The sequence below is a fragment of the Canis aureus genome, chromosome 13, assembly GCF_053574225.1.
Source record: "Canis aureus isolate CA01 chromosome 13, VMU_Caureus_v.1.0, whole genome shotgun sequence".
NCBI lineage: Eukaryota > Metazoa > Chordata > Mammalia > Carnivora > Canidae > Canis > Canis aureus.
In genome coordinates, this window is record NC_135623.1 from 49,283,637 (window position 1) to 49,298,101 (window position 14,465).

General features: G+C 58.9%; 2 long non-coding RNA genes across 2 annotated transcripts; both read left to right on the plus strand.

The window, feature by feature from the left end:
- Window positions 1-371: 371 nt before the first annotated feature.
- LOC144282471 (uncharacterized) lies at window positions 372-3,110 on the plus strand. The gene is made up of 3 exons (XR_013350905.1): window positions 372-516; window positions 874-2,583; window positions 2,944-3,110. It is a non-coding gene; the product is annotated as an uncharacterized LOC144282471 (long non-coding RNA).
- Window positions 3,111-3,480: 370 nt separating this feature from the next.
- On the plus strand, window positions 3,481-5,571 carry LOC144282470 (uncharacterized). Its single transcript, XR_013350904.1, has 4 exons — window positions 3,481-3,897; window positions 4,085-4,165; window positions 4,506-4,647; window positions 5,194-5,571. It is a non-coding gene; the product is annotated as an uncharacterized LOC144282470 (long non-coding RNA).
- The last annotated feature ends 8,894 nt before the right edge of the window (window positions 5,572-14,465 follow it).

Consider the following 14,465-nt stretch of genomic DNA (forward strand, 5'->3'; position numbering starts at 1 on the left):
CCCTTACAATCTAAGAAATAAGGGCTCCATGAATGCAGCTTTCAATAGTACAACAGTACTATTGTAATAACTTTGTACGGGGACAGATGGTGATTACACTTCTCTTGGTAAGAGCTGAGTAATGTACAGAATTGTTGAATCATTAAGTTGTAGCTCTGAAACTAATGTAACATTGTGAGTACACTTGAATAAATATTAAAAAATAAGGGTGTCTGATACAAATCACGGTTGGTCCGTGAAAGGCATTTACACGGCCATTATACATACGAAGGCACCTCTGCAGAGATGATAAAGATTTCTCAAATGTCTTCAATGTTAATTTTTAAAAGATTTATTTGAGAGAGTGTTCAGTGGGGAGGGGCAGAGGGAGAGGGAGAATCTGAAGCAGATTCCTCACCCAGCAGGAGCCTGAGCCCCACATGAGGCTCTATACTACAACCTCGAGATCCTGACCTGAGCCAAAATCAAGAGTTGACGTTTAACTGACTGAACCACCCAAGAGCCCCTCAAATGTTCGTAAGTGCAAAACCCATGCTGTGAACCTTTGGGGGTGGGAGGACATCTGTGACCCCCAGTCTGCCTAGAAGGACAGGAGGCCTGGAGGGCCTGAGGATGTGAACTAAGGATGCATCCCCTTCTCACCTGGCGTGGTGACAGGACCCTCCCCCAGGACCCTTGGCCTTCAGGGTGAAGGGCTAAGTGCTTACTGGACCCTGCTGACCTACAGTGATGATGTGGGACCCCATTGTGGGTGGAACTGTGGTACCCCATGGTTCCACCACTGCCTGGCATTCACTCTGAGTCCACAGGCTGTTGGAGGCACTCATCCTCTGGATCCGGCTCACAGTGACTAAACTATCCCACTCTCCCCAGTATTGCAGTGCATAAAGAGAAGGTGCTCACACAGCGACTTGTCACAGGTGAGTGGCAGCTGCTCCCTGTTCCCTGCAGGCCACTGTGGGGCTGTGGGGCCGGGTGGGGGTGCTGGGGATCTTTTTCCATTCATCAGTCCGAGAACATCGTGGCTCCTCCCACAGTGTAGCTATTGTGGACACTGCTCCCAGCCTGGGGTCGAGAACACCCTGACCCTCATGCGATGACCATGAGGCAGCTCCTGCAGCCCTTCCACAGCTCCATGGGGTGAGGGCTGTCACCCTGCACCCAGTCCAGGGAAGGAGGCTGCGGTCGGAACTCGGGCAGCTCACCCGGGACCCTCACTCCCCTGTAAGCCCTGTGCTGTGCAGGGGAGACCCAAGCCATGACCTTTCCAGCCCATCCTAGATGCATGGACCCCAACATGTGATGACACCCCCTCCCCACCCTGTGATCTGGGGTGGACGGTCAGGGCTCTCTGGATCCTCCTGGCCCACGAGCAGGCTTGTTCTTCATGAACTGGAACATGGAGTCCCTTGTGCTCCCTCCAGCCCCACCTTCAGGCTATTCACAAATCGTTGAATTCAGGGTGAGTAGTTTAATCACACTCTTGCTGGCATCAGTTTTTTTTTTTTTTTTTTGGCTGACATCAGTTTTTAATTTTGATGAAGTCCAATTCGTTGCTTTTTCCCTTTGGTTGTTGTGCTTGTGGAATCTAAGAGAAACCTTTGTTCCCCCCACAAGCCTGCGGGAACACTCGCTGGCCGCCCATCCACCACCATCTCAGCGCTGGCCCCGGGCTGGGAGACGTCACCCCAAGCATCAGGTGGGCAGTTCCCTGGAGCCTCCTGGGCACCCCCGTGTGCTCCTGATAACAGGGCGGGAGAACTCTGTCATCTCAGCATGACAGCGTGTCCTGGGACCGTGAGTGCCCATGTGTGATCCTCCAGCCATGCATGTCCCCCTCAGAGCTATATGGTTGTCTCCATGCTCCCATCAGACAGATGGGGCTCTGCCAACACGGAGCACACAGAAACATGTGTCCTCTGAAGGTTTTCATGTGGTGTCATTCTTGGATGTGTTCGGTTTACAGCACCATGTAAGAGGACCTGGAGGACCTGCTGGCCTTGATAAGGGCTGATAGCATAGCCAAATACCATCAGGTGAGGCCCAGACAGGTACCATAGATGCTAGAGCACCCACTAGAGGTGGGGACCATACCTGCAAGAGCAGGTGAGGCCCAGGAGATCAGAGCCAAGGATGAGCCAGGTAAAGCCAAACAAGGACCACAGTCATCAGGAACAAGTGAGACCCTGGGGAGGTCCTGGGCTCAGTAGCAAGTGAGGGTCCATCCTGGATCCTAGTCATTGGTAGCCGATGAGCCCAGGTGGGGACCATAGTCACCAGGTCCAGGTGAGGCCCAGGTGGGAATTGTTGCTGGAAGAAGCGGGTAAGGCTGTCAGGCTGCTCCCACTGGGCATACAGGCCCTTCCTCTCATGCCTGGCCAATCTCAAAGAGTCCTGGGCTCCCTTGGGATTTAGGGGAGAGAGGAGCCATTCTGCTCCTTCCTTTCCCCATGTCCCTGGCTCTGATCAGTCCCCACCAGGAGGCCCCCTCTGTTTCAGGCTGCCAAGCAAGGTCTCCACAGGACCCTTGGGATGATGCTGACCTGTCACTGTGGAAGCTCACGGACCATCAGGGATTTTGCAGTGAGTCCCCTGGACACTCCTTCATCCATATCAGGGGTGGAACGCCTGAGGAGCGCCTCTCTGGAAGCTGACCCATGCTCCGAGGTCAGGACCTCATCCCCTGGAGCCCTCTGAGGGCCATGTCTGCCCTGGGCTGACGCTGAGAGACCCAGGAGGCAAACCCGGGAAGTGGGTAGGAAGGGAGCTGGGCCTGGGGGCAGGTCCCTGGGTACTCAGAAGAGTGGCCTCCATGCCTGCTTCAGGGAGGGTCAGATGTCTGCCTCCTGCATCCAGGGGCTGGGGGATGAGGGAAGTGTCCAGTCCCTTTGGCCAGGGTTCCTGAGAGTGAGGGGCTCTGGGACAGTGGCGTGCTTTCTGTAGGAGGACGGTATGGTCTATGGCGAGGTCAGAGGGGTGCTCCTCACTCACACCCCCCAGGCCAGGGCCTCCACACACCCGAAAGCTTCTGTGCGGCTGCAGGTAGATGCCAGGGACAAGGTAAGTCTAGGGAGGGAGGGTGGGCAGCAGAGGGAGGGGCCGACCAGCTTGAGCAGGAGGAGGGAAGAGGAGGAGGAGGCTGCCTTGGGGTGGGAATGAGGGAAGGGGCTAAGGGAAGGGGGACAGCCCAGTGGCCTTGGTTGGAGGGGAGGAGGCTTCTGGGTCAATGGCCCCACAAGAACATCAAGGAGGCTAGAGACTCCATGTGGGGTCAACAGGGCTGCTCCCGGCCCCCTCAGCCTTGCTCCCTGCCCAGTGGCTGCTTGGATGAGTCTGGAGTGGGTTGTGCTCAGGGGCTCTGACAAGATAAGAGGTAAAAATGGGCCAGAGCAGCAGAGGTGACAGCAAGAGGGGTGGAGTCAGGGGACAGCAGGGGGATGGCTAGGGTGCAGGGGGAGGCCAACTAGACGCTGGGCAGTCAGGCCCCGGGAAGGTGGGGGGACCTCAGCCAGATAGTCATGGGGGTACCTGGGCCATGCTGACAGCTCTCAGGCAGGTCCATCCCAGGACAGGGGCATGTCACCTCCTGGGGGTGCTGAGGGGCACCTGCCCAGCCCACCACCAGCAACAACCCTTCTCAGACTCCCCAGAATGCTGCCCCTGCCCAACCACAGGCAGCTGGCAGCCCCTGCCCTCCCTGGGCCCAGATGTGGGGGCTGTGGGGCCATGGCCTGGGCCTCAGGGCTCTGCATCTCCTGCCTTCCAGGGAGAAGGAGCTGCCCGGCTCCAGCCCCCACGAGGCCAAAGTGAGAGGCCGTCCAGGGCGCCTGGCAGGATGTGGATGGTAGACTTAGGGCCAGCTGTCCGCAAACCCCGTCCCCCAGGACGTCTCCAGGGGTATCTCCCCAAACCCCTATCCCAGCACTGCACAGGCTGCTGGGAACATGCCCCAGACCCAGAACCGTGGTCAGCACGAGCGGCCCTGTGCCTTTCTGGCTCCTCTGAGTCCCCACAGGGCGACTGGGTGTGGCACCTACCTCCCACGGCTGGAGGCTCATCTGTGCCCCCATTTGTCCTTTTCCAGAAACATCACCAGGAGACCCGGTGCGACTACAAGTGACTAACAATGCTCAGGAAATGGGGCCACTACCATCAGAGTGAGAAGGTGGGGTGCTGGGTACCCCCCGAGGGCACTGTGTCCTGATGGAGCTGGGGAGCCGCCCACAGTCTCCTCCTGCCCCGTCCCTGGGAGAGTCCCCTGCCTGGGGAGAGTCTGCTGCCAGAGCTGAAGCCTCCCCAGGCCCAAGGATGGTGGGGGGGGGGGAGCGTCAGTTCAGAGCCATGGTCCCCTGCTCTTTTGGGGGACGGGGCCCAGCTCTAGGGAGACCCAGCCTCTCCGGAGACACCGTGGAGCCAAAGCCGGAATCTTCTAGATACCTCCCACTCCCTGGACTTGAAGATGCCACCCTTGGCCCATCTCACCAGCACTGCCTTCCTTTCTGCAGCTGCATCACTGGGTCTACAAGGGGTCCCACCCCAGGTGCGGGGACAGGTGTGGTTGTGTTTGCTTGACATCGAGAAGGTTAAAGTCAGGAACCCAGGGGAAAAAAAAAGAAAAAGAAAAAAAAGGAACCAGGGAAATACCAGGTAGGGCCTTTCCACTCTTGGCAGATGCATGGCCCTGAGGGGAGGCCTGGGCAAGAGCTGAGGGGAACCTGGGGAGACGGGGGAGGTCACCTGCCTGGGGACCCAGGGTGGCCCCAGCATCTCCTGGTATCTCTCTGACATGAGGGCCCCGTCCACCTCTCTGCTGCCCCCACCTCAGTCCCACTGTCCCTGGAGCAGGGTGGCCCAGGGTCCAGAGAGGGACAGGGCTGCGGGGCTCTGAGCTCCTCCTGGGCAGGGTGATGGGAGCTGGCACCCTGGATAGGCCTGGAGCCCCAAGTGGGGCTGAACAGGTGGGCTGGTGCCAAGTTCCTGCTGGACGAAGCAGGATGAGCTCTGGCCCTCAGGTAGGCCCCATGGGCACAGGGGGCAGTTGTGTTGTCCCTGGCTTCACAGGGGAAGGAAGGAGGTTTCTGCAGGACACACTCACATGGTGGCCAGCAGTGCCCCCTGCTTAGGATGGCAGTTGGTGACAGTTAGGGTTCTGTGTTCCTGATGCTGGCTCCTCCTCCCTGATTCTCCCCACAGGAAATGAAGGAGGAGGCCTAGGTCTCCTCCCAGGACATCAAACAAATAGATCTAGACATCAACAGAACCTTCCGCAACCATATCATGTTCTGGGACTGCTATGGGGTTGGGTGAGGCTGCTGGGCAAACAGGGTTCCGGGAGCCCCAGGGGCCTTCTGGGTAGGGAACATGGGGTCTCTGAAGGCCAGGGGGAATGATGGCAGCAAAAAAACAAAAACAAAACCAAAAAATCCTCAAAACACTCCTGCATGGTAAAGTTTTTGGGATGACCCACGTGCCCCCCACCCCCCGGGGTCTTGGGGATGGGGAGGCCACCAGGATGGGGCCTCCAGGTATCACTGTGTGAGCTGAACCCCAAGGGGATGTGGAGCTGCTCCGTGAAGAGGAGGGGGCAGGGGTGGGGGCTGTGGAGGGGCAGTAAGGGGACCTGGGGTCCAGGCAACACGGCCGCGGCTGGACCAGGACACACATGGACTGAATGAAGGTTGGATGGGTCAAAGTGACACCCGCCCTCAGTGTTTTTATGTATTTCTGAATTTTGTGCATTTTATCTTAGACAGTTTGCACTGTTTGTAAACATACATAGTATGATGCCCAGCCAGATGCCGCCCCTGGTCCAGCCAGGGTCCTGCGCTAACCACACGGGTCCCCAGCAGCAAATGTGTCACAGCAAACCCCAGACCTGGGGTAGAATTTATCTGTAAACCTGTCTGCATGTGTCTTAGAGAATGGGGATGCCCTGTGTCTACATGCCCCCCATGCCAGCACCCCACACACCATACCCTCACTCCACCCCCCCACCATCACCCAACACTATTATCCCCCACACCATTCCCCCCATGCCACTGCCCCCCATGCCATCATCCTACTCCACCCCCCCATGACATCATCCTACACCTACACCCCCTGCGCTATCGCCCTCCACACCATCTCCCCCACACCATTGCCTCCTGCAGCTGCTTAGTGTGGGACATGTTCACACTTCTCTGGCCACCTTGGGGTTCTCTGGACAGTCTGTTCCCATCAGAAGCCCAGGTGTCCCATAGAGTCCCCAGGGGCCACGCAGAGGGAGGGGAAGGCAGTGTGCCCGCAGACAGGGTCGGTGCAAGTAGATGGAGCAGAGGATGGAGCTCTGTCTGTGTGCAGTGTGCAGTGGCTGGGGACACAGAGGGGCTGACCTGAGGGGTGCCAGGGATGGGGCTTAGGAGCCACAGGCAGAGGTGCACTGGGGCTTCCTGGAGGCCGCTCAGACCGTCTCACCACGAAAGGTTGATGCTCCTCCCTGCAAGGAGCCTGGTGACCCCTGTGTCTCCCTTGGCCCTCAGAGTGCAGCTGGGTAGAGCTGACCTGTGACCCCTGGCCCAGGGGGAGCTGGCCTCCAGCAGCCCTGGTACAGGGGCAGTGGGTGCTGGGGGTGCAGACTCAGGCAGCCTTGCGAAAAGGCAGATGGGTGGCTTCTGGCAGAGCTGAGCGGGGTCTCACCCCTGTATACCCCAAAGTGCTCATAGTGACCAAAGTGGTTTGAATCCTTGTATCTGTGTCAAACCTGCATGAACGTTCCCTGCTCCCTTTGTGACAGCTCAAACCTGGAAGCACCAAAGATGCTCTGGGATGAGCAGGCACGGGGTCCCCCACACAGAATCCACTTCAGGGACACATAGGAAGGCGCTGTGGATGCACTCAGTGCCACGGATGCACCGGCTGTGTTTGCTCAGCTCAGGGGCCAGATAGTGGCTGGTGGTGTTCACAGGACACAGGGAACAAGCCAGAGCAGGGGGAGAGGTGTCAGGAGCTGCCAGGAGCAGGGGCAGTGGGAGCTCCTGGCTCCCAGGGGGGCGTTCAGGGTGCGGGGCTGCTCCAGGGCTGGAGGGGGTGCTGGCAGCTCTGGGAGAGCCCAAGAGCTGCACACCCCACCCCAGGAGTTCTAATGGAGGCACACAGAAAACCCCAGAATGCAGATAAACCCACTGTATGTATGAGATTGCTGCCTGTCACCATGCGCAGACCTGACCCCAGAGAATCATCCCCCACTGAGGTGCCCTGAAGACCGCAGGGTCTGCATGGCTGGTGTCTGCACCTCGCTGGCCTTACTGGGCGGGGGGCCAGACTGAGCAGAGCACCCTGGTGTTCCCCCTTCTAGGCAGCAAGCCCTGTTCCATGTGCTGTTGGCCTATTCTGTGTATAACATCGTGAGTGTGCCTGCCCTCAGGCCTCCTGCCCCGCGCATGTCCTTGTCCTAAGTATTGGTGACCAACAGGACTCATAGTTAGGACCCCAGATACCACTGTCCCAAGATGCAAGGGAGGGTCTCTCTCTTCTAGGACCCAGGCAGGGGACTGGGGTGCAGACCTCCCTGTGGGAAGGAGGGTGCCTGAGTGCCCCATTGCTGGGGCTGCCTGGGGCCCTCGCGTGCACCACTGCTATCCTAAAACTCAGGTCTGGACCCTGAAGAGATAGGACTACTAATCAGAACCTGGGCAGGAGGAAGGCTCCCATTCCCCTGAAGTCCCCATGAGACCATGGCTGACCAGGAGGCTGCTCCCCTTCCATGGCACTTTCCAGAAGGGTCCCCCGAGGAGCCCCAGCTCAGATGCTCCATGGCTCCATGGCGGTGTCTTAGCCCTACTACCCCTGTGGGACCTCTCAGAGGCCACAGTCAGGCCCACAACCTGCACTCATGGTGGGGTATCCAGACCTGGCTGGTCCCCTTCAGCCTGGCATACCTCACGGAGGCCCCTCCTCCTGGTTTGAAGAAGGGGGCCATGGCATGGTAGCCACAGGGCTCGGTATCAGGGCCACATGGTGCTGGCGCCTGAGCTGGTCTGGGTGGCCCTGAACCCTGCTCTCCTCACCCTCTGGGAGCCCCCTCTGGGATCCTGGGAGCCTGACGCCCAAGTAGGGAGGGCTCAGAGGGGGGCCTCAGGGGTGGACACCCTCCATGGGGCTCTAGCTCTTGCAGGAGGTGGGCTACTGCCAGGGCATGAGCCAGATCGTGGCCGCCCTGCTGATGTTCCTGACTGAGGAAGAGGCCCTCTGGTCACTGGCCCAGCTGATGACCAATGAGAGGCACACCATGCACTGTAGGGGCTGGCCTGGCCGCTGGTTGGGATTGGAGCTTAGGAGAGCCTCCCTGCAGGGCAGCTGCAGCCATGGGGCAGGCGGGGACCCCCACCCAGCCCACTTCCCCAGGTGGCCCTCGGTGTGCTGGAGCCAGGGCCACTGGCCTCACAAGTGCAGACCAGTCTTGCACTCCTGCAGCCTCCTGTCTGGCTGCCTTCTTGCCCCCTAGGCCATCCTGTCAGCCCACAGCCAGACGAAGCCCAGGTGGCAGCGTCTCTCCCCTACTGTATGCCCCCAGCCTGACTCCCAAGCCCCAGAAATGGCCGTGCACACCCATCACCCTCCCCGTGGCCTGGACTCACTGCCCCTTGGTGCTGGGGACCCGCCTGCCCCCGTGGCGGCCACTGCAGGAAAATGGGTGCTGGGTCAGACGGGCCTGATCCTCAGCCCAGGGCACCCACCCCCGGCCTAGAAGGCAGTCCTGCTCTCTGGGAAGAGCAGGTCCAGTCGGGGTCAGAGGGCTGTGGGCACACTGGGGTCAGGGCACGGGGGAGGAGGCCCCTGCCAGGACATCCAGGACATCCCTGATCACTGGGGGCCTGGGGCCTTCTCAGGCTTCTTCATTCCATGGTTCCCCAAACTGCTGAGATTCCAGGCACATCTCGAATACATTTGAGACCAAGCCCTCCCCAAGCTGAAGCAGCACATGTAGATAGAAGCTCCCCAGAGGCTCCATCCCTGTGGCCGGGGCAGGGGTGGGGGCGGCAGAGTTTGGTGTCAAGTTCCTCCTCCTGGGGGCGCCGGGGGCGCTATCAGGGCTGGGCGGGGGCCGTGGGAGTGTGTCCATCTGGCTCTACAGGGCCGCGGCGTGGGCCGGAGCACATCCTGCCCCTCCGCCGGGACGAGGAACATATGCGCACTGGCATTTCTACCCCCAAGTGGTTCCTTCAGTGTTCCATTGACCAAGTAAGGCCACCTAAGGACCCCTGCTCCCTGACCTGCCCCCGGACCCCGGGGGAGGGCCAAGCTCAGCTCCACCCTCCAGACAAGCCAGACCCAACCCCGGGGCCCTAAGATTGAGGTTTGCAGCCCAGACCCATCCTGGGGAAGCCCAGAGGTTCCCTTGAGGAGGTTCTGGGGGATGGGCTATCTGCCTCAGCTCCCCTCGGGGAAGGCCGCGTCAGCCTGGGATGTGGACGAGCCCTCGGCCTATTCTGCAGCCAGCCTGGGGTCCCCTCGAGGCATGGTTTGTGGGTGGTGCTGGCCAGGGTCCGAAGTGGAGAGGCCTGGAGCCCGGATCTCCCCGGGAGGAGTGCGTGCACAGGAGGCCTGTGGGGCCTCGGCGGATGCAGCCAGGAGGGCGACATGGGCTGTGGGCAGTTGGGAGTCCCAGCCCGAGCTGAGACCCCCAGGGGCCCTGCTCAGGCCGCTCGTCCCATCTTGCTGTCCCTTAGACCCCCTTCTCACTCACCCTGAAGCTCTGGGCTGCCTACATCCTGGACGAGGAGCAAGTGCTCACAGCCACGGTTTGCGCAATCCTCAAGGTGCACAGGAATAAGTGAGCCCCGGGAACCCAGGTGTGCCCAAGGAAGGTGGGGGCACTGCTGAGCCACACCCTGGCCTGGGGGTGGGGGGATGGCTGGGCAGGCAGATTGAGGGGGGGCTCCCTGAAAGGAGCAGCAGGCAAGGGCCTCCCCTGGCCATAGCACTGCCCACGGCGCTCCTGGGCACAGCTGGACCCCCAGCCACTGCCCCGTGAGGCACCTGGGGGCCACAGGGTGGGGGCCCTCTGGGTCTGACTCACACCTACTGCCCAGAGCGCCTCCTGAAGCTGCCCCTGGAAGGTCTTAGGGAGTTTCTGCAGGACTTGCTGGCCCAGGCATGGGCCCTGGAGGACGAGGTGGTGCTCAGACACCTTCTGGCCTCCATGACCCAGCTCTGAAGGATGAAGTGTGACCTGCCCTCCCAGGTGGGCTCAGGGCTCCATCCCCTCCCGATTCAGCCTCCTGGGGCTGCTCACAGTGGACAGAGCCCCCAGGGCCTTCCTCCTCATCTCTGGGCCTCTCTTCTTCTGCTCCAACCTCAGGGAAACCAGGCCAGGGCTGGGTGTGCCGGCACTCACCGCTGGGGCTGGGCACCGGCAGTGTGGAGGGCTGTGGACACGGTCAGGCTGGGGCGCCACGTGGGAGCCGTGAGGACCCCTGGGGCCCCCCATAGCCTGCTGGAGATGCTAACCCCATCTGCCTCTTTCCAACGGGACCTGACGAGTTCCCCCACGAGGCCCCTGGGCCTGGAGTGAGTGTCTCCAGCCCGCGGGCCTCTCCTCCTTTCTCAAGGCTGAGGAGCCACTGCAGGAGGGAAGTTCCCCAGAGCCTACGGCTGCACACCTACGTCCAGGAACACTGAGGGCTCCAGTTCTGGCCTGGCTGCCCCCAGCCCAGGACCCCTCGCTGGCCCAGCTGCCCCCACAGCAATGGAACTCCCTCCTCATCCTTCGAGTGAACAAGGAGGGTGCAGGCTGGTGGCCCCTAGACATGGGCTTGAAGCCAGAACACTGGGTCCCCTTCCCTTTGGCACCTGCCTGGGCCACCCCAGAGGCTACACTACAGACCAGGCCCTGGAACCCCCACTGGGACTCCCATCACAGGGTCCACCCAGCCCACTAAAGACAATGCTGTAGGGCCCAGGACACCCTTCCTGCCCTGTGCCCACTGTAGCTGAAGCCCCTCGCTGGGCAGTGATGGGCACAGCCAGGGCAGAGCTAGGGCAGTGCTGAGCCCGCTGCCCCAAGGCCTCGCACAGTCCCGGGACCCTCTGACCTCTGCATCCACAGGGAAGCTCAATGCTTGCAGGCCTCTGGAGCAAGCATGATGGTGAGTGTGGGGGCCCTGAGGCTCTGGCCAGCTGGCACCATGCCCTGCCTCATCTCACTGTCCTTCCTAGAGGGCAGCACCCCCCTCCTCCCCCCACACACACAAACACAGGACACAAGCCCCTGACCCAGAGGGACCTGGGCTGGCCTTTCCCTGGGTTCTGTGGGGGCAGGTTCAACATGAGCTTCCCCCAGGGCCAGAATGAAGACTGATGGGATCAAGCCCCCTGTGGCCCTAGCCAGTCCTGGATTCTGCCTCAAGGCTGAGCAAGCCCTCTCAGAGCAGTATTTGGCCTCCTGGGACCTGGGCATGTCCCACAGATCCAGGTTGCTGACCTAGGGCAGCGCTGGGAATAATAGGACATCTCAGGGCAGGGGCAGCAGGGGCAGGCCGGTGGGCCCCACACTAGAAGGCAGGCTTCTCCACATGCTGGGTCTCCAGAAGTCAGTCACCTGGCACCAGTGGCCAGAGGCTGGGGACCAGCTGACATGCTGGGACCAGCGCAGGAGCCCATAAGCTGTAGGTCCAGGTCAGGTCTGCTGTCCTCAGAACTGCCTCTCAGGCCCCAACCTCAGGAAATGTGCCCCCACCTGGAGTCTGCCCAGGCTCCAAGGTGGGGGGCTCTAGCACCTATACCCCTGTGTGATTTCTGCTTTCCCCTAAAAGACAGGAAGGTCTCCCTCCCCAGGGGAAGGCATGCACCCTGGGCTCTTAGCCCCTGTTTGCTGTTGAAAGTTCAATAAAGTGTTGTGTTAAAATGCATGGCCAGCCTGTTTCTGTGTCTCCCAGACTTCTGTGCAAGCAGCGTGGACAGACACCCAGAGAGGTGGAGGGCACCGTCCAGGCCCCTGACCAGTCCTTTCCTGTAGAGGGGCCGCCAGGCACACAAAGCTGACATTCCCACATGCCTTCCAAGGTCGGCCAGATGCCAGGGTCAGGACCATCACAGACTTTACTGTCACTCAGCCTGTGCCCCGCGAGCCATTTGGGGCTGGGAGAGAGTGACAGCCAGGGGGGCCGTTGGCCTCAGTTCACCATGGTCTATATAAAGTGCCCTGGGAGGTCTGTGCTTCCTCTGTCCAGGGAGCCTGAGCTGGCTGGGCTCCGGGGGTGCTTCCTCCCTTCCTCACCCCATGCCTGTGTTCCTGGGGTACAGAGGGCCAGGGGAGCTATCAGCGTGGCCCTGGAAGGGACGCCAGGACAGCAGGCACTTGCAGCTCATGCAACCGGGGCCACCCTCACCGCGTAGGCTCAGCTTGCACACCTTGTGCTGCTGGATCTCTCACACCAGCATGCTGAAGGCATCCTTCATGCCCTAGCAAGTAGGGGCTGGGTGAGAGTGGGGCTCGGCCTGGGGGCCAGGCAGCAGAGGGGACCGAGGGACCCCAACCTCCTCCCCACCCCGACTCCCACACACAGGCAGCCCCAGGGCTCCCTCCATGGGCAGCTTGCTCCTCAGGAGCTGCCCCACAGGGTGGCCCTGAGGTCTGGCTCCCAGCTGGAGAGGCATCTAGGACAAGAGAAGCAGCTGGCACTCAGCTGGGACCCACTGCCAGACATGTGAATGTGGCCAAGATGGACCTTCAAACTCAGCAGACCCTCCAGCGGAAAGTCAGGGCTTGAGTGAGCCCAAGGTCAACCAGGAAAACCCAACTAGCCACACAATGCCAGCACCAGAAATGATAAAGATTGTTGTTTCAAGCAATTTTGGTGTTAGGATGACGCAGCCCGAGGATCAGCTGCACAGCGATAGATACACACACCCCAAAACGAACAAAAGTCGGAATCCCCCTGAACGTTGTCAAACAGCAGCAGGATGGTTACATACACGATGCTTTAGTCACACGATAGAATAGATCGAAGATACTACAAATCACGACTGCAGAGAGGTGTTGGAGGCAAGGAGATGTGCTTGCTGGGTTTGGACAATGAGCGAGGAGTGGTAGGAAATATCTTACAGAGGGTGGGCCCCCTCTTAGGAAAGGACACCAGATTCCTTCAAAAGGCTACAGATGGTGAAATCTGTCCTTCTCTCTTTCAGCTTCTGTTTTTTTCCCCCTATTTTGTTCTTCATAATTCTATTTCAGCCTCCACCCTTCATCCAAGCCAGTGACTAATGGGCTTTTTTTATGACATTGGGTCCTAAAAGGAGGCAGAGCTCTGGCTACCAGGTTCAGGAACGATTATTGCCTAGGTTTATGCTGATCCACCTAACTCGTGCCTTCACAGCTCTTCTCTCATTGCAGAACCAGGGGGAACACAGGTCTTACAATGAAAGAAGCCCATTCCCACTCAGGCGGGACCGTCACTTGTGGAAAACGTCATCTGGGCAAAGCAGCGAAAGCAAGGGCGATAAAGAATAGGTTGTAGGTTAGACATAGTCTGGTTTGACTTTTTTTCTGAAGCAAGCACTTACCTTTGATGTCATGTTTTTTTTTTTTTCATCCATATATTTTTAAAATATTTTCTTTTTATGTCATCTCTTTACCCAACATGGAGTTCAAACTCACAATCCTGGGCAGCCTGGGTGGCTCAGTGGTTTAGCGCTGCCTTCAGCCCAGGGTGTGATCCTGGAGTCCCTGGATCCAGTCCCACATCGGGCTCCCTGCGTGGGGCCTGCTTCTCCCTCTGCTTGTGTCTCTCTCTGCCTCTCTCTCTCTTCTCTGTGTCTCTCATGAATAAATAAATAAAAATAAATAAAATCTTTTAAAAAAAAAAAAACCTCACAATCCTGAGATCAAGATCCACTGACCAAGCCAGCCAGGCACCCCAGTGCCATGTTTTATATCTCTTTGCTTGCTTACCTATCTCTGCATCCAGCTGTAACACTGAGTCCATGAAGGGGGAGCTTTAGCTACCTCTGAATCCTCGAACGTTCTTGTTATATCCCATTCCTAGAATGACATTTGCCACTGAATAGCACTTTAAATAAATCATCAGTTAAATGAATACTAGTAAAGGAAATTGTCAACTTTTAACGTGTGTAGGCCCCACTCCCTGGGATCCCGGGGAAGCTATGCTTTCTTTAACATTTATCAAGGTCCAAATGACTCCACCAAACCTCAAAGTGTGGGCTCAATTTCTGCCCTGACACATGCTGTATGTCTGCTTCAATTAATAGGTATCAATCAATCAAAGGAAGCCTGGCCAGCTCAGTGTGGTTGGTAAAAGCATGCGACTCTTGATCCTGGGGTCGTGAGTTCAAGCCCCATGTTGGGTGTAGAGATTACAGAAAAACAAAGTCTTAAAAAAAATCAGTTGATCTCCCGCAGGGGCAGGGAGCCAGCTTACAGGTCTACGCACAGTATTATAAGTAGCAGAGCACAAAATCAGAACTTT